At 45.1% G+C, this 19,970-nt stretch overlaps 2 long non-coding RNA genes across 2 annotated transcripts in view; one reads left to right on the forward strand and one right to left on the reverse strand.

Moving 5' to 3' along the window:
- The window catches only part of LOC135969363 (uncharacterized), a 29,158-nt gene extending 21,789 nt beyond the window's left edge, over nt 1-7,369 (forward strand). The window contains exon 3 of the long non-coding RNA XR_010584558.1: nt 5,267-7,369. This is a non-coding gene — a long non-coding RNA (uncharacterized lncRNA). The remainder of the gene's footprint in view (nt 1-5,266) is intronic.
- LOC107128960 (uncharacterized) overlaps nt 1,737-19,970 on the reverse strand; it is a 136,971-nt gene continuing 118,737 nt past the window's right edge. Inside the window, exons 2-5 of the long non-coding RNA XR_006696045.3 lie at nt 5,235-5,406; nt 4,584-4,706; nt 3,860-4,384; nt 1,737-3,740 (exon numbers count right to left, since the gene is read on the reverse strand). This is a non-coding gene — a long non-coding RNA (uncharacterized lncRNA). The remainder of the gene's footprint in view (nt 3,741-3,859; nt 4,385-4,583; nt 4,707-5,234; nt 5,407-19,970) is intronic.

A 19,970-nucleotide genomic window follows, 5' to 3' on the forward strand; every position in this document is an offset into this window, starting at 1 on the left:
CTCCTCCCCACACTGAAGATTCCTGCTCTGTCCTGTAATTCCCTTGGAGAACAGATGCTGCCATTCCAGAACCACCAATACTGCTGGGAGTTTGCATTTCAAGAGACAGCAGCCCCTTTAGGAGGAGCCGAAATGGTGGTCAGCCTTCCACTGTCACTTTGAAAGGTATAACATTTTATTCCCTGAGTTTGTACGCCTCCATTTTGACTCATCTTCTCTTCATTTCTGTCAGCATATTTACCTGTACTTCTGTCCATGGTTAAATCTTTGCCCACAAGGAGTTCACCTTGGAAATGACAGCATGACCCGACTTCACACTAAACATCCTAGATCATACACACAGACGGTCCTTTCACCTGGGACAGATGAGGAGAGCCAAACTTAAGATTTGTGTCATATGAAGGCTTGTTCTCAGCAGCCTGGCTCCTTGATCTTACCCAAAAGGCAACTTTTCAGCTTCCCATAAATCATTCACTCATCTGCATTACATCATCTTTGCAGGACAACTGCATAGAAGTAACCTCCCAACCCAGCTGACCAACCTGAGCAGGTAGCAAGAGCTTCGTACATAACTTCCTAGTGGCCTCCTTGCAGGATTGGTTCCCTACCCACTTGTATTAGTCAGCTATTACCAAAACAATGCTGCATAACAATCCACCTCAACATTTGGTGGCTTAAAATGACTATTGATTCTCTCTACTGACTGTACAGTTCAGTTAGCTCCAGGCTGAGGATCGACCTCAATCTGCTTTACTTGCTAACCAGGGTATGCTCTTTTCACGGTGAACAGTGGGAATGCCAGAGACCAAGCTGAATTGCACACTTCAAGCCTCTGCTTATGTTGTAGTTGCTCATATTCCATTGACTCAAGCAAGTCACAAGGACAAGCCTCAAGTCAGTGGGGCAGGGGAAGTATCCTGTTCCCTAAATGGGCAGGGAGAAGAGTGAACATTTGCTGAACAATAAGATTATCAATCACACTACCCCTCTAGCCTCATCTTGAGCCATCTACCCCTTAATTCCTATTTAGCCAGTCAAAATGTACTGGGCAGTCTCTAGCCTCAGGACCTTTGCATATGCTGTTCTCTCTGCCTGGAAGTCTCTTTCTCTTCCTAATCCTCAATTACTCCTTCTGATTCTTCAGATTTATGTCTCCTTACTTCTGCAGAGAATTCTGCCCTAATCCCAAGACCAGGTTGAGCCTACACTCTGTACCAGGCACTGCCCTTAGTCACTGCCCAGCTTCCAGGAAGTCGCTCCATTCATAGCACTCTGAGAAAGCTTCCCATTTTCATGCTTTTGCTCCCTCTATCTGTGGTCTTCTGTCTTTTCGTTGTTGTTGTTTTTAAGACAGTATCTTGTTCTGTCGCCCAGGCTGGAGTGCAGTGGCGCAATCATGGCTCACTGTAGCCTCAACCTCCTGGGCTTATGATCCTCCCACCTTAGCCTCCTGAGTATCTGGGACTACAGGTACATATCATCATTCATGGCTCATTTTTACATTTTTGAGGAGACGGTATCTCACCACATTGTCTAGGCTAGTCTCTAACATCTGGGCTAAAGCAATTCACCTACCTCAGCCTCCCAAAGTCCTGGGATTACAGGCATGAGCCGCCACGCCCGGCCCATCTGTCTTACCTGTATCCATTTGGCTCCTTTGTATAATTCATAGCTCAGCCTAAACATGACTTTCCCTGAGCACCTAAAGTAACACATTACACTCTGCATAACACTTACAATTTACTTTTTTTTTCTTAGTCATTGGATAGCTCCACCAGCACGTATACCCCGGTAAAGAAAATTCTTGTCTAATTAACTCAACCCCATATCACCAGAGCCTGGCACACTGCTTGGCCCATGGTAGGAACTCAAATATTTTAAAAGCGAATTGCAAATTTGGTAGTAGTGCTTCAGCAGTCCTTGTGTCTGTGAGGCTGACCTCTGCAATGTCTGGGGCCAGATCTGTCTGTTTGCGGTCACACCTCTTTTGCCTAAGACAGGCCCAAGCGGTTAGTTACCTGGCTCAGCACGAATATGTGTTAAGCCTCTGAAAGGCGTTCTCAAGGTTGAGTTCCCACTGGCACAGATGTCAGTGCAATGGTTAGGTGACCCAGTAAGAGAGGGGAAGTGAGAGAAGGAAGGGAGAAAAAGCCCTACAGGGTGTGTCTGTGGGGAACTGGGGTCCGCAGTATGGGGAATGGAACACACCTTAGCTATCCCCATGGAGGGGCACAGGAGCTGGGGTGTGTGTCCACCAGGCATGGCTGAGGGCAGCTGGGGACTGGAGGGGTAACACCCTGGAACTTCTGGTCTGGCTTGTACCAGGGGCTGGGCTGGCTGGGGCAGCCAGAGAGGACCCTCGGGCAAAGCCAGCAGTTGTTGGAAACCGTTAGGGTGGGATCAGCCTGCCCAGGAGTGAGGGTCAGCGGCCACAGGCAGAGCCTGTTGGGGTCTGTGACAGAGACCGGCGGAATGAATGAGCTACCATCAGGGAGAGGACAGCCGGGTGAGGAGCAGGGCGGTCAGGCATGGAGAGAGACGGGAGCCATGCCGAGGCCAGCTTTTACAGCCACGTCTGGAGCAGCTCAGGGGTCTTAGGAGGGAGGGGTCCTTCCGATGAATGATGACTCATCCCAGGGGTGGGCCTAGGAGGATCCCGAGCCCAGAGTCCAGGCTCAAAGCCATCGGCAATTACTTGGCAATTCATTCCCGGTTTCTCAGAGGTAACAGCCAACTCAGGAACAGTGTGTTGCTGCCTTTAAAAAGGTTTAGAACATTCCGGAAAGAGACCTAAATTTAATAGCAGGAGAGAGGGAGGAGGGGAAGTGGTTGCAGAGCCTGGAGGGAAGCCAGGAATCCTGCCTCCTCCTCCCCAGCCTTGGAGGACGTGCGGACGTGTGTGGGCAGGTCGTTTCTGACCCATGGCAGGTCCCTGTTGATGGTCAGGCTGGGGACCGTGCCGGCCTTTTTGTTGTCCTGGGGTCTCCTTCTAGCCTATCCCAACACTGTGCAGTGCCTATAACCAAGAAGAAAAAGAAAAGAAACAGAGGAAACTCAAAGCAGCCAGCCTCTCTGATTTGTGAGCGGCTTGGGTCAAGGACCGTGGTTGAGCCAATTTTTAATCACAGCTCACCTGCCTAGTCCCACCCGTGGGACCAGTGACCACTGAAGCCGGGCGAAGGCCCACGTCTCCCTTTGCGGTGGTTTCTGTGGTTATCTCCGCTGCACTGCACACCTCCCCTCTCCCCTCCTCCCCTCTTCACTTCTGCCTGTGCGCAGCGTCCAGACCGACTGCCCTAAAGCTACTTTAACTCAAGCACTGCCGGTCCGTGGAGGTCCCCTTGGACACCCATACTGCGCAAGGGTTGTAGGTCCTTACCTCTGGGGCCAAATGGTCCGCGTTCAGAACCTGGCTGCGCCAACCACTGGGTCCCAGTTTCTCCGAGCCCCGTTCAGTGAGCGTGTCTTCCAATAAGCGGGGTGAGCCTCACATCACCTAGTTCATCTGGGGCCCAGGGAAAGCACGGTGCTCTGTTCCAGCACTGGAGGAAGCACTGTCTGTGTTGGCCTCGTGGAGAGACGGCTGTCCTCTCCAGGGAGGTCCCTTCCCAGAGAATTTTCAAAGGCAGTTTGACCGTTAGCAATTTTTTTTTTAGACACAACTTGAGAATCTTTTCTCCTGTGTTTCAAGTGACTTCCATTGGTGTGGTTTCTCCCAGGGACACCAGCTTGAGAATCACCTGGGGAAGGGGTAGGGTTGGGAGAGGAGGGGGCTTATCAAATGCAGTTCCTTGGGACCAGCTCGTCCTTTGCTTCTCTCAGAACCCCTGTGAGCAGATGAATAATCAACCTCCCTTACCATAGATGAAACTGAGGCTCCGAGAAGTTAAGGGATATATATGCCCACGATGATTTAATTAAATAATGACAGGCACATCTTCAACTGCTGCAGCCCTGGCCCTTGTCACAGGCTCCCTGTGGACCCCAGCTGCTAAACATAAACAAGCCCGTAGTGCAGCAGCCACAACTCAAGCTGGGGGGCCTTTGGGGAGGTAGATTTTTATCTCCCCCCAATCAGGCACAAGTGAGCGTTTCATAAATAGTTCTAACACAGCTGCCTTCCACAGCCAGCTCTTTGCACTGTAAAAAAACAAAAAAACAAACAAACAAAAAAACCCCTGATTTCAGAAACCATGTTCCCAGGCTTCATCGTTTCCTTCTGTTTTTCAATTCTGTGACATTTTGCTTGCAGGGGAACTTTCTCAAACACTTCATGCATCCATGCAACAAATATTTATTGAGTACCTTCTATGTGTCAGGTGCTGTACGAGGTGATAGAATCAGCTGCTGTGAATAAGATGAAGGTCTTGCCTTTATGAAGCTTCTACTCAAGAAAGCAAAAAGGGCAAGTGTCAGAGGGAAATGAGAGCTAGTAAGTAACATTAGGCAGGTGATAGGATTTAGGATATGCTCCCCAAACTAGAGCATCTTGGCATCTGAGAAAACCACAGAAGCGGGAAGGTCTCTCTGATCCCCACCCCCTCCCCTGAAGCACACCATCAAATATCATAGAATCCTCTGACCTTCTGCTGAAGTCGGTCACAAGAGCCTCATGTGGAATACAGTGGAATACTACCCATGTGGGTTGTGCCCAACTCATAAGCGGAGGAAAGGAGAGTCCACGACGCAGGGACTCAGCGGAGAATCTGAACAAACAGGCCCCCAGGTTATTATCAGTAGATCACACCCCCTGTGCCCAATCACACTTCTCCAGGACTGTCCACCTCTTCATCAAACTTAGCGCAAAAATACACAGGTTTCCCCGTTGTTGTTGTTGTTTGTAGTCTTTCACTTCTAAAGGCTCCCATGTCATATAAAACTATATTAAATAAATTTCTATGCTTTTCTCTTGTGAATCTGTCTTTTATGATAGGTATCTCAGTCATAAACCTAGCAATGGGTGAGGAAAGAAATCTTTCCTCCCCTGCACAAGGTAAGCAAGCTGGAGTGTGAAGGTGGAGAGGTGTCCTTTATTTTAATTCTAAAAGACAGAGACTTTTACAAAACATAACCTCAATGCCATTATCACACTTAAAAAATAACCAGGACTCCTTAATAGTCAATCATGTCCCATCAGTGTTCACACCTCCCCATTGTCGCAAATATTTTTGCATGCTATGAACCTTACTTAAATTCAGGTTCAAACAAATCTCTTTCAGTCTTTAGGTTCTTACCCATTTCCTTTCTTTGTTTTTGTTTCTTGCAGGTTTTTGTTGAAATGGCCAGGTCATTTGTCCCCTAGAATATCCTACAGTATGGATTTTGCAGATTGCATGCCTATGCCATCATTTCATCTGTTAGGAGGTGCCATTGTATGCAGAATGTGACGTCCGAGCAGAGACTGGACTGAAAGACACAAGGGCGGGAGCTATGCAGAAATCTGAGAGCAAGAGGTTTCCGTTCAGCTTTCATTTTTTCTTAGCTTTACTGTTCATAGTTGTGACCTCTGAAACCTCCTTCTTTTTTCATGTAAGTTCCCCTGCCCGACTATTACAAGTAACCCAGCTGGCTCACGCCTGTAATTCCAGCACTTTGGGAGGACGAGGCAGGCAGGAGTTCGAGACCAGCCTGGCCAACAGGGTGAAACCCTCTCTCTAATAAAAATACAAAAATTAGCCAGGCATGGTGGCATGCACCTGTAATGCCAGCTACTCGGGAGGCTGAGGCAGGAGAATCGCTTGAACCCAGGAGGTGGAGGTTGCAGTGAGCCAAGATCATGCCAACGCACTCCAGCCTGGGTGACAGACTGAGACTGTGTCTCAAACAAACAAACAACAACAACAACAACAACAAAAACAGGTAACCCAGCTGCCTTCATCAATCTACAGTGAAATATGTGTGGTTAAAAGCACTTGGCCTTGAAAACTGGAAACAACCTGAATACTATCAGCAGAACAAATCAATCAAGTGCAGTGTATTTCTAAGTGGAATACTACTCAGCAATGAAAAATGAATGAGCTACTAATTCAAGCACCATACACATGGGTAAATCTCGAAAATAAGTTGAGTGAAAGAGGCTAGATACAAAACAATACACAGGGTAGGCTACCACCTATGAGGTTTAAGGACAGGCAAAACTACTCCGAGCAGCACTTTCTTTGGGAGTGATAGTGACTGGAAAAGGGGCATAAGAGAACCTTCTGGAATGCCAGGGATGCTCCATAGCTTGACCTGGGTGGTGGTTGCACAGGTGTATGCATAGGCAATACTTCCTTACACTTAAGATGTCCATATCTTCCTATTTGTAAGTTATACCTCAATTTCAATAAAAAATTAAAATCAGGTGGACTTTGGATTCAGGCAGACCCAGCCACTAGTTAACTGTTTAACCTTTATCAATTCTCCCATCTGCTTAGGTCCTGTTTCTTCAACATAAAATGGAATAAATACAACTTACTTCATTAGTATTGCATGCAAAGCACTTCACACAGTGTCTGGCAGGTAGGAAGCCCTAAAAAATAGCTATTATTCCTTGATAACGTTCTTACTAATATCTGCCCAGCTCCCAACCCATGGCAAGCTCAGGGTGCAACCTCAAACCAGCAGACTCTGCGTTTGTCTCAGCTCCACGCGACATGTCTCTATTAGACTCACCAAAGGACTCATATTTGTAACTTGTTCTTTAATGATATGCACATTACCTCCTGCTGCTATTCTTTTAACATGTTGCTTTTATTTGATCTAATTGGAGCCACAGCGTGGTTAATCACAACATTTAGTGGGAAGTTTGAAGAAGCCAATGGGTCCCTCATGTGTGTTGGGCTGCAACGCCGGCCCTGCCAGGTCTCCCTGGAGCCTGGAGACAAGAGACTTATTGGGGAAACATCCTATCCATCTGGAATCCTTTCTCAGAGGACCTTCTTTGCAAAGCTGCTGCCAAACATTTGCAACTGGTTTTTCAAGAAATCGCAGTTTATTGGGGCTGGGAAATAATCTCAAAATTGACTTCTTCCCATCCATTTCCTTTCTCTGTGTTTGATTCTAGCGGTTTCTGTCGGAGCGGCAGGTCATTTGTCATGTCTGGATGTTGCTGCCCTCATCTCTGCTCAGCTGAATTCCCATTTTCCTTTGGGTAATGTCTCCCTTGGTGACATCTTGGTTCAATTCTGGAACTTTTCAGACACTTTAAGTTACTAGAAAAAGCCCATTCCAAGAAATGAGACTTAGTGTTTTTGTAAATATATTTAAATATAAAAGATATGTAGAAAAGTACACAGATTACAAGTGTACAGGTCAATGAATTTGTATGAAATGAACGCATCTGTGCAAACTCAGATCAATAAATTAGACAAGATCATAATCTTACAAACCTTCCTCTAATCATCCCCTCCCAAGGTACCTGCTGTCTGGACTTCTAACACCATAGATCTGTTTTGCTTCTCTCTGAACTTGCTATGAATGAAATCAAATAATGTGTCAGCCTAGCTTTGTTTGCCAGCACCTGTGTCTCTTTGCCTCTTTGCCTGGGGGCTTCCTCTGAGGATTGGAGCTCACTCTGCCAGAGCAAGCAGCAGGCTGAAATTAACCAGGGAATTAACACCTTTCAAGACCAGGAGGCAATCAATGGCTCTTCAGAGTTGTTGAATCAGTATCCCAGCCCCTGTGAGGAATATCTCAGAAGGCATGGTCTCTATTGACTGTCAGAGGTCCCCAGTGGGACTAAGCTCCTATTGCCTGCAGTGATACTTTGCTCTGTGACACACTCTGAAGAGTGTGACTTCTTCCCTTCCCTGATTCGCTTCCCCATTTCTCCTATTAGTGTTTCCTGGAATCCCCTCCTAAACAAACTAATTGCCTCAGAACCTGCATCTAAGGGAACTATAACTAAGACAACCCATGATTGTCTTCCAGTTCCTTTTGCTTGGCCTCAGAAAGCACAGTCCCCTTCCTTTCCCCAGTGAGGTTAGAATAGCTTTAAAAAACAAAAAAAGTGAGGGAGGAGGAGGGTGAGGAGGAAGAGAAAGAAGAATAAAAGGAGAAGGAAAGGAAGAAGGAGAAGGAAAAGAAAGAGCTGAAGGAAGACGAAAGAGATGAAGGAGAAGGAGAATTACACTCCTTCCAAGGCTACAGGACTCTCCCCTCTCATTTTGTTCTTTTAAACTGATAGCTTGTGGAAAGGCAGTAATGATGATTAGTAGTAACAGGGCCCATTCTGCCAACCTCGTCAGGTCTGAGAACAGTGTGCTGCCTCCTTGTTCTCCCCTATCCCAGTGGTGGTGCAGAAATCTCCCTAGCTCTGTGCCACTGTCAGCCAGTCTGAGATGATAGGAGAAAATGCCACTTAGTCTCCTGTTATACATTTTCAAGGCTGGTCTTAGCCTCCAGTCTTTCAGGCTTCTCCCAGACACCAAGAATTTACGTCCTCATCATTCTTCATCTTCCACTTGGGACCCTTCAGTGGGGCTTAGATTCTCCCAGCCTGCCCCTTCGCAGTCCTGGATGACTGCCTTCTAAAACCAGAACCGCTCTTGGCACACCTAGCAAAGCAAGGAGCTGCAAATCGCTCCACTAATGGACTCCACTGGGATTTCAGAGGTAAACTTCCATTGTAAGATTTCTGTGTCAGAAACTTCCACCAAACTCCTGCATATTCCTCTTGCTGTCAAGCAGGAAAGGCCAAGACTCTAGAATATGCAGTTTCCAAGTGCATATCTGCCTCCACAAGGCACTCTTGGAGACGGTAATGTGCTCACTGATTGGGCACATTTTCAATATGAGTTGATTTGCAGGTGGCTGGGACTGCAGCATCAGGCAGAGCCCTCCCCAGCTTCCTTGACACAGGGGGCCGAGGTTGGGCCTCTGGGTTCAAAAACTCCTAAAAACTGTTGGCAAAATGTTGTGTGTATTTGCTCACCTGCGTTGTTCTGAGGAATAGTTTTGTAGATTTCCAAAACTCCTCAAAGTGGCCTAGGACCCCATATTATTTGCAAACTATGCATCCGACAAATGTCTAATATCTAGAATCTGTAAGGAACTCACACAAATTCACAAGCAAAAAACAAAAAAATTAAAAAGTGGGCAAAGGACATGAACAGACACTTTTCAAAAGAGGACATACATGCCACCAACAAGCGTATGGAAAAATGTTCACTATCACTAATCATTAGAGAAATACATATCAAAACCACAATGAGATACCATCTCACACCAGTCCGAATGGTAATTATTAAAACGTCAAAAAATAATAGATGCTGGTGAGGTTGTGGAGAACCTTATACACTGCTGATGGGAATGTAAATTAATTCAGACATTGTGGAAAGCAGTAAAACAGAATAACCATGTGACTCAGCAATCCCATTATTGGGTATATTCTTAAAGAAATATAAATCGTTTTACCATAAAGGCACATGCATACATATATTCATTGCAGCACAATAGCAAAGACATGGAATCAACCTAAATGCCCATCAGTGTAGATCTGGTAGACTGGATAAAGAAAATGTGGTACATACACACCATGGAATACTATGCAGCTATAAAAAAGAACAGGATCATGTCCTTTGCAGCCGCATGGATGGAGCTGGAAGCCATTATCCTCAGTAAACTAATGAAGGAACAAAAAACCAAATACCACATGTTCTCACTTATAAGTGGGAGCTAAATGATGAGAACACATGGACACATGGGGGGAATAACACACACTGGGGCCTATCAGAAGGTGGAGGGTGGGAGAAGGAGAGGATCAGAAAAAATATCTATCAGGTACTATGCTTAGTACCTGGGTGATGAAATAATCTGTACACAGAACCTTTACGACACACAGTTTACCTGTAAAACAAACCTGCACATATACCCCTGAACCTAAAATAAAAGTTAAAAAAAAAAAAAAAAAAAAGAACTCCCTATTGGTAAGAGAGCTGATTATTTGAAAACTGAGTAACCCTCCTAGGCTCCTGTGATCCCGCTTCAACTTTACCAAATAGACACAGGTAACCCAATTATGGCCAATTAGCCTTGGGGCTGGGCTCTAGGCCATGATGCACTCCATTAAATAAACCCAACTCCAGAAGACCTTGAGGAATGATGTAAATCTCCTCCTCCAAGAACACTTGAATCACAACCTGAAACGTAGGCTACATTTCCTCTTCACACATTTCTTTTCTCAAATTCTGACTCGTGGAAGCAGCTACTCTCCCCAAAATCTCCTTTCCCTGCCTCTTCCTAAAGGCCCGCTCTTGCCCCTTTCTCTCACCTCGTGCACCCCTTTTTTTCCAGGTAGCTTGAACCTTTCCTAACTCGAGCCTACTTTGTCTCTCTCAGCTTCTTACCACTGTCCCCTCCACCCATTAACCTGGGCAGCTCAAGGAAGGAGCTATGGAGCCAAGCAACACAGGCATAGAAGTCCAGAAGGTAGCAGAGGCGCGACAGCTCCAAAAGCTATGTCCAAATCACTTTGTTGGTATCACACTGGGTAGACAAAAATGAAACCAAAGCAAAAGTTACCCTGTATTTTATTTTTATTATTATTATTATTATTATTATTATTATTTCTTTTTTGAGATAGGGTCTCGCTCTGTCACCCAGGCTGGAGTGCAGTGGTGTGATCACAGCTTATGGCAGCCTCAACCTCCCAGGCTCAAGCAATCCTCCCACCTCAGCCTCCCAAGTAGCTGGGACCACAGGCATATACCACAATGCCCAGCTAAATTTTTTTTTTTTTTTTGACAGAGTTTCACTCTGTCGCAAAGGCTGGAATGCAGTGGTGCGATCTCTGCTCACTGCAAGCTCTGCCTCCCAGCTGCACGCCATTGTCCTGCCTCAGCCTCCCAAGTAACTGGGGCTACAGGTGCCCGCCACCATGCCTAATTTTTTTTGTATTTTTTAGTAGAAACGGGGTTTCACCATGTTGCCCAGGCTGGTCTCAAACTCCTGGGCTCAAGTGACCCTCCTGTCTTGGCCTCCCGAAGTGCTGGGATTACAGGCACGAGCCACCACCCCTGGCAGTAGTTACCTTTAAATTTAAACTGTGTTATGAAAAAAATGAGGTAGGGCTGTTTGAACTGACATAGATATCTAAGATATATTACGCAGGGAGTACCAGGACATACAGAAAAGTATTACTTCCTTAAGAGTAAGACACCTGGGACACAAAATTTAAGGGTGTGCTCACTGTCACGGTTGTGCAAACCATGTCCCTGGGCTAACATGAGCCTGAGAGTGGGTGCCTCCTTAAATTCTGCACCCTTGGCCTGGCCCTGATATGAAAAGAAAACAGTAAAGCAGAACCATCTTATACATGTGTAGTATGATCTCGTATGTAAACACTACGCATGTGTATTAAATATATAGAAATCTCTGGAGGGATCACACCCAACCTGTTCTTAGTGTTTCATTCTGAGATGTGGCATTGGAGGGAAGAGAGAAGGGCTTCCCTCTTAACTGTACCCACTTCTGTACTGTTTTAAATTACAAAATAACAATTATATATGGCTCTTATAATTTTAGACAAGACAGAAAAATAAATAGAATAATAAACCGTATTACATGTCAAAGGGTCTACAAAATATATATACACAGACTGTGAGGATTTTCTTCTGTGGTCAGATGCAAATTGTGAAAACTGAGACATGTTGACGATTCTTTTTCCCCTGATTTCAAAGCACCCTCAGTCCGCACGGCAGCCGCCACCTCTGATTCATCTAGTTTGAGGTCTGTTCATGCAGCAGATGGAAGTCAGCATGCCCTTGGGACAACACGGCAAGGGTGGAGGGTGGTAACGCTTCCCTTTCTCTCCTCCAGAGTGAGGGTGAAGGCGACAATCAGCTGCCCCTTCCCATGGGGTAGCACTGTGATGGGAAAGAGTGAGGCAGAAGAGGCTGGGACTGCCCCACTGCAAATGTCTGGCTGGCAGACACACCTAGGAAGGCTCTTAGCCATCCATGAAGAAGCCTACACATTAGAGTTGTTTTTCCAGACTCCAAACTTTCTAAGCAGTGATATTTATCCACCTATCTTATCCAAGTTTTTCAGTGAAACGTTTAAAATGTGCACATTACTCCAAGCAGAGCAGAAGAATATAACGACTTCATTGTTTTCCTTCCTGGCATCCTCTGCATGTCCCTTGACCCTGGCTCTTCCTGCCTGACTCAGGAGTTCTCCATCATTGGCACTGTTTCCATCATTCTTGGAATCAGACAGGAGATATACCAAGCCTGTGGCCCAAGGGTTTCTTGTCAACACCCCAGAGAATTGTGAGCTTACTGGAGAGTCCCCAGAGCAGTGGTTCCTGTCTAATGGGAACTTGCACCCCAGGGGACACTTGGCAATGTCTGGAAACACTTTTGGTTGTCACATCTTAGGAGGAACTCTTGGCATCTTGTGGGTGGAAACCAGGGATGCTACTATAAACAACCTCCAATGCACGGGGAAGCCCCCACAACACAAAATTATCTGGCCCAAAATGTCAACAGTGCTGAGATTGAGAAACCTTGCCCTAGAGCCTCACTACTCAAAAAGGGGTCCATGGACCAGTAGCATTGGCATGTCCTGGGAGCTTGTTGGAAATGCAGAATCCCAGGCCCCACACAAACCCCAAGTTGAGATAGAGCAGAAGATGAATAACCCCTATGTCAATCAGGATAGGCTAGTCAGTAAACGTTCGTGTAGAGGGCCAGATAGTAGGTACTTTAGGCTTTGAGGGCCAGATGATCTCTGTTGCAACTACTCAACTATGCCTTTGTAGTGTGACAGCAGCCCTACATGCTAAGTAAACAAATGCACATGGCTGTGCTCCAATCATTTGGCCAGCATCACTTTGCTGACCCTTGCACAAAGTCCATTTGTGGAAACAAATGATCCCCCAAATAGTGAAGATTATTTCCCATGCACACTGCATGTCCATCATGAGTTGTCTGAGGTCCCTGCACCATGCCAGCCCCGGTCAGGAACCCAGGGTCCCAGATTCTAACACCACAACCTTCACTGATCATCAGGGAGGGAAAATACATAGCAGGCACGGCACATGTGGTACACAGACCAAGCATGCGTTTGCTCCTGGAGCTTCCACCTGGAAGTACCACCCACCTCTCTCATACTTTATTGGCCAAAGCAAGTCATCTGGCTGTGCCTAAATTCAAGAGGGTAGGAACATATTCCCAGAAGGATGGCAATGCCTAATGACCACCTGGATCTCCTCTCCTCAGAAATCCCGGCCCTACCATAGGCTTAATTCATCCCATCTATGAAATCCATTAACTATCTGGATAGACTTGAGCAGAGTTGCATCTCAGATTAGGCATGGACCACTTAGTGGTGAGTTCATCTCTTCCTCATGCCTCTATAAGGAATAACAGTACAAGCATACATTTATGTGATTGTCTGTACTGTGCCAGGCACTGAGCACTTAATATATTTCATTTATTTCCAATCTCACAACAGTTCTAGGAGGTGAATGTTATCTGCCTTTTACAAATAAGAAAACCTGAGACCAAGAGGTGATGTAGCCTGTCCAAGGCCACCAGCTGGTAAATGGTAGAGTTAGGACTCAAGTTCAGGTCTGTCTAACCTCAAAGCTTGTACATTTTAACATCATCTTTTGTTTTTGTTGTTGTTGTTTGTTTGTTTGTTTTTGTTTTTGTTTTTTGAGACACAGTTTCACTCTGTCACCCAGGCTGCAGTGCAGTGATGCCATCTCAGCTGACTGCAACATCTGCCTCCCAGGTTCAAGCAATTCTCGTGCCTCAGCTTCCCAAGTAGCTGAGATTACAGGCGCAAACCACCATACCCTGCTAATTTTTTGTATTATTAGTAGAGATGAGGTTTTATCATGTTGGCCAGGTTGGTCTCAAACTCATGACCTCAAATGATCCGCCTGCCTCGGCCTCCAAAGTGCTAGGATTACAGACGTGAGCCACTGCACCCGGCCTATACTTTTTTACTTTTAATCTTCACAATAATCTGATGGGGTATGTATCATTAGACCCATTTTACTGATGAGGAAAAGGGGCCAAGAAGAAATGTGTCCAAGCTCACATATTCAATGGTAGAATCAAGATTCCAACCCAGATCTACTGACACTGAAGACTGCACTTCTAACAGTTTCTAGTACTGGGACATCTGTTCCGTAACTGAGGCCCTAAGGCACTGTAGGTGCCTTGCCCATATCCTTGAATCTTACCACTTCAGAGGGCATCAGCTGACTGTCAACTGTTAGGACTTCTGTCTCTTTGCTTGAGGGCTTTCTCAGAAGTCACACAAGGAAGACATTCCCTGTCTGGGCTCAGGGAAATTCGGAAGAGCTGAGAGATGGCCACTGGAGAACCAGCACCCTGCCCCTACCCAAACTTTCAACCAAAGATTGGCAGAGTAGGTGTGAAACATCCCAGCTCCCTTGCCTCCTGGGTCCAATAACTAGGCGTGTACTCTAACTGGTTCCCAAAGGCCACAGTAAGATAAAATTATAGTTAACTTCAGTAGCAGCTGACTCAATCACATACTCATTATTGGCTATTATATTGGATCGTCAGAGTTCACAAATAAAAATTACAGGATCCCCAGTTAACTTTGAATTTCAGATAAAACTGATAGTTTTTGTAGTGTAAGTATGCTCCAGCCAATATTTGGGACACATACTAAAAAAAATTATTCTTTATTTGTCTGAAAAATATTGCATAGGACATGCTTATATTTAAAAAGTACTCATTGTATGACTTTCTAATTTAACAGGCTTCCTGAATTTTACCTGGCAACTCTACAGCCAGTCCTTTCCTAGGTCATGGCCTCACTTCCCTATCTCCATCTCCAACTACACCGCTTATATTTGAATCCTTGTCTCAAAGTCTGTGCTAGGAGGAGCTCAAATAAGATGTAGGGTGACATAAGGAGCCAAACATGTCTGCACACAAAGAGATTTTACTGATGCTTAAGGGCCATCTGGACCCCATTGGAGCCAGGACAGTGGGGCCACCAGCCAACCTCTACGAGAACCATTTTGAATTCAGTGTATATGAAAGAGAGAAGGCTTTCTTCCCATATTGCCACTATTATTATAGCTGGAGGCTTACTGTGGGCGGTAACTCTTTATCTTCTCATTATATGCTCTTCCGATAAGCATTGAAAGACTAGACATTTCTAGGCACTTCTTATCTGAGATTTCCTCCACTGAGTTGAGCATCAACAGATCAGACAAATACTCAGGATGACATAGTCCCTCCTTGGACCACATCCTGCTGCCACTGAATACCCATCCCACCCACGATCTTCTTTCTTAGCATACCTTGATTTTGCTCACCTTCTTCAGAGCAGCTGCATTCTTCAGGAGAAGCCTGAGCTATCCACAGAGAGTGACTCTTTTTCAGTGCAAATCAACCATGATAATACCATTGTTTCTGCCAATATGTGGTTTAGAAATGGATATGAGATGCACTTCAGGCCAGGGGGACATGAGAGGCCATATGGGAAACACCTAAAAAGAGGCTCCTTTATTGTGACCCTTGACCTCCTAAGAGGCACGAGTAGTGGATGCTAGCTGTACCACCCAGATCCTCTTTCAAGACAGGCACTTTCCCCATACCCGCCAGGAGTGCTTTATCCGAGGTCACCCCACCACCACCCACTCAGCGTCAGCACACATCCAATGACTAGTCAATGGAGAGGTACAAAGGTCCAGCCTCTTGCCACAGTTTTGGAAACTCTGAAGCTCCATCCCAGCTCCAGAGGGCCCTGTGAGTTCAGCTGAGGCCTCCGTTGCAGCCGCATCATAGCTCAACTCCTCCTTTTGGCCAACCTTGCCTCTCTCATTCCCTAACAGCTGTTGTTCCTGAGAATATTCTCCAACAACCTCCCTGCACACAAATTTCCATTTCAAGGAACTGGTGTTAAGACAACATATGAGGAGCAAGTTCCCTTTTTCACAAGCAGATATTGCTTTCCACACATGGAACTACAGCAGCCATCTTGGGGCCATGAGGGGAACCAGCCTAAGAAGATAAGTCCATGCTCTGAGGACAACAGAACAAAAAGATAGAAAGAACCTGGGTCTTCAATGATGTCATTGAGCTGCTAAATTAACCTGCTCTAGAACTGCCCTACTTCCAGGATTCTGGTTATGCCAGCTAATAGATGTTCTTTGTCATAAAACCTCTTTAAGTTGAATCTTATGTTGCTTGCAGCCCAAATCACACTTTAAATTACATACTACATATCAGTAGGAGGCAAAGGGAAATACTTCAAGTCAAGGAAGTGCCAGAATAGCATGGATTCCAAAATCCGGTACTTACGTGACTTGCCAGAGTACTCCAAGTCCAGATGCAGTCCCCTCATCTTAACTACTGTGACACTTGTCCAGATGCAGTCCTCTCATCCTAATCCCTGTGACAATTCCCTCTCCTTTTTATACCACTGTTGTCCAGTAACGCCAGAGGCTAAGAAGTATGCAATTCTTTGCACAACCCTGAGAAAGAAGAAATCCCTAGATAATATTTTGACACCTTGTAATTCATGGCACAGCCATGCCTCTATTTCACTTTCTCCTTCTTTTCTTGTTACTTAGAAAGAAAATAGCAGAGAAACATGTCAGGCCAAGAAAGGCTAAATCATCCCAAGCGATGTCAACCTCATAAATATTATGAAATACTGTAGGATGCTCAAAAAATATTTATACAGTTTTGCCCCCTCTTGTGATGAAGGAAGTCATTGAGCTGCATCCCCAGGCCTTTCGACATCTCAGTAGCCCTGTCTCAAAAGTCAGGGGTGCCTTTGGCACACAAGCTGTTGTCAGTGAGCTAAAGATCAGACAATCTGTGCATTAAGTGCCTAAATACACAACTCAAGCATGTGGCCATTTTTGCCTGAGTCTTTATTTTAATCAGTTATATAGAAGATTGGAAGTAAGATCAAGGGCTCTGGAATCAAACAGTATAGAGTTAAGTGCTAGACTATGGACAAATTATTTAACTATTCTGTGCTTGTTTCAACATCATCTATATAATGGAAATATTAATAGTACCAGTCAGCTTGGACTAAGTTATGCTGCAGTAACAAACAGCCTTAAAATCTCAGTGGCTGGCAACAACAGAAGTCCATTGCTTATTAGAGACACATGTCCACTGTTGGCTGTGGTTCAATTCCATGTGATCTTCATCCCATAATGCAGATTGACATGGAAGCCTGTATTTGGGATACTGTCAATCTCATGGCAGGTAAAAAGAGATCCTGGCAGAACCACACAATGATTGTCAAAGCTTCTGCTTGAAAGTGGCACACATCAACTCTACCCAAGCTTTATAGCCCAAAACTTGTCACACAGCAAGACTAAAGCCATGGAATGGAAAGTATAATTCTCGCACATGGAGAAGATGCCAGTGTTTTGGACAGTAATACAATCTACCACATAAGCATGCAGGATTGTTCTGAGAATTGAAGATAAAGGGAAGAAAGTAAGGTTTCAAAAAGTTAGCTATTATGAATATTAGTACCATCGTTTTAAGTCCTAAGTTACTAATTGGGATAAGAAAGTTTTTATAAATGGTTTCTTCTATTCAGTAGTCATTTAGATTAAGCTTTTGAAAGTGCTGACTCAAGAGCATGTGGATTATAAGGTTCTGTGAATCAGTAACCAAATAAATAAAGTTTATTGTCATAAAAGTAATGTCTGCTACATGAAGATGCTGTGAAGATTAAATGAGATGCCTGCAAATTCTTTGTCACTTTTCCCATTGAAAGTGAGTCTAATTCTCCTCCACTGGAATCTGAGCTGACTTTAGTGACCTACTTGACCAACAGAATGTGGCAGAAGTAATGTGTCAGGGCTTCTGAGGCTAGGTCATAGAAGCCTTGCAGCTTTATTCTAGCCTTCTTAGAACCTCTTAGAACACTTGTTCTTAGAGCCGTGAGCTGCCACATAAGTGAGAGGGGGATCCAGCTGATTCCAGTCTTCTGGTCTTCTGTGCCAAAGTGCCAGATATTTGAGTAGAGCCATCGTGAAGCCATCAAACTAGCCTGTCAGTTTAACACCACCAAACAACCTTGGTTGATCCCTTGTAGAGCACAAGAATCACCCTGCTGAGCTCTGCCTGAATTCCTGGCTCACAAAATCATGAGATAGAATAAAATGGTTGTTTTAGCCACTAACTTTTTGATAGTTTGCTGTTTAGCAATAGATAACCAAAACACATGCAAGCCCTTAGCAAAATATCTGACTCATAATTGCTTTGGAAATTAATTGCTAATATCATTGGGTCTTGGGTAGACTCACAACTTACCTTCCCCCATTTAGTTTGGAATGCCCATGACTTAAAACTGAAGAAAGGATGGTAAAGACAAAACTTTAGTCAAATGTTTTAGTCTCCTTGACATTTTCCTAAATGTCCAAAAGGGAAGCCATAAACATGTAAGACAATAAGCCTAGGACTTTCAGGAATCCCCTGACTTCCCTTGGGTTCATTGGATACACACATGCCTAAATCTTTCAAGAAAGCTAAAATTCAGTATTTTAAAATTGCTTAAACTTTCAGGTAAAATTGATGCAACTACAAGGTGTCTTATGTTCACCTGGCGGTTCTATGTATCCTTCAGCTTTGTACTCATTTTAAGAAGTAAGGACCTAGATTCTAGAGTTGGAAAATTGCCATATTCAAGAATAGATGAGCATGTATGTCTGGGCTGGTGCCATCTCTTTTGTTGTTGTTATTATTGTCATTGACTTGTTTATATTCTCAGCATAGGGACTTGGCCATTTTAGATAGAGGTTGAAACAGAGAGATACTATATGTTCCCCAAATTTCACTCTTTTTCCACCTGGGGACACAGCTAGACCATATTTCCCAGGATCCCCTGCAGTTAGATGGGACCATGTGACTGAGGTGTGGCCAGTGGAATGTGGACAGCAATGATGGACACCACTTCAGGGCCTGGTCCCTGGAAAGACTCCTGTGTGACACTTCACTTTTTCTTCTCTCATCTGGAAGACAATCCAGGAAGAATTCTGTGGCCCTAAAAGATGGTAGAACCCTAACGCAAAGGAGCCTGGGTCCCTGAGTAGCTGAGTGGAGCAGATCTCCATTTCCATCCCCACCAGGCTGACCAGCACTGGGATGTGACCTTAGTGAGAAATAAGCCCTGATTACGGTAAGCCCCTGAAATGAGGGGTTGTTTTGTTCTAGCAGTGAGGCTGTCTTAAGGAATACAAAGATATGGGGCGGGGAACATGTTGTGGCTTTCCCCCGTCTCCAACATGTGCAAGCCGAGGAGCCGCAATGCCTTTGTTGGAGAGTTTACTGACAATAGTTACGCTGCCTGTCACAACTCCCAGAAGAAAGGAAACAGTGGCTGAGAGGGCTGCCCCTGCCCTCCCCAGTCTCCTAAGGGTATAAAGCATGAATCTTTTCTTCGCTCTTTCTCTCTGCAGGGGAACAGCGGGAAGATATCTAGCACATCATGTTCTGCTGGCTCCAGTGACAAGTCGATGAAATTCTATCACTCGTCCGACAGGAGACCTCAGAAGTGACTAATTTAATCCCTGAGGCCTCTTTAGAAGGAGAATCTTCAACTTTCTGGGCAACTCCTCCCTTTACTCTGCCTGGTTTCCACGAAGCAAGATAGTCAGTCACACTCAAATCAGCTCAGCAGGGAGCAGATATTCTTAGAGTGATTCTTCCCTAATTTGGCTGACTGAATTGAATAGCTATTTATTAGAGCTCTAAAATGGTGCCTTTTGCGTAACATGGCCTTCGCACCATTCCCTGGAAATCACTCTGTCGAGAATGTAGGAAGGGGAAGATGCATCTGCCTTGAGCGAGGCGGGATAAACCAGTTTCTGGGGCCAGGCCAGACTGGGAGGCAAAGAAAGCAGCATCTATTACAACCTTCTTCAGCCTCAGGACTTGGATGTCCTTGGCCGCTATTCCCCAAGACCAGATTAACATAGTGGTGGGTGACTCAGAAAGGAGACAGCCCAGATCTGGAGGTCACAC

The sequence above is a fragment of the Macaca fascicularis genome, chromosome 2 (assembly GCF_037993035.2).
Source record: "Macaca fascicularis isolate 582-1 chromosome 2, T2T-MFA8v1.1".
NCBI lineage: Eukaryota > Metazoa > Chordata > Mammalia > Primates > Cercopithecidae > Macaca > Macaca fascicularis.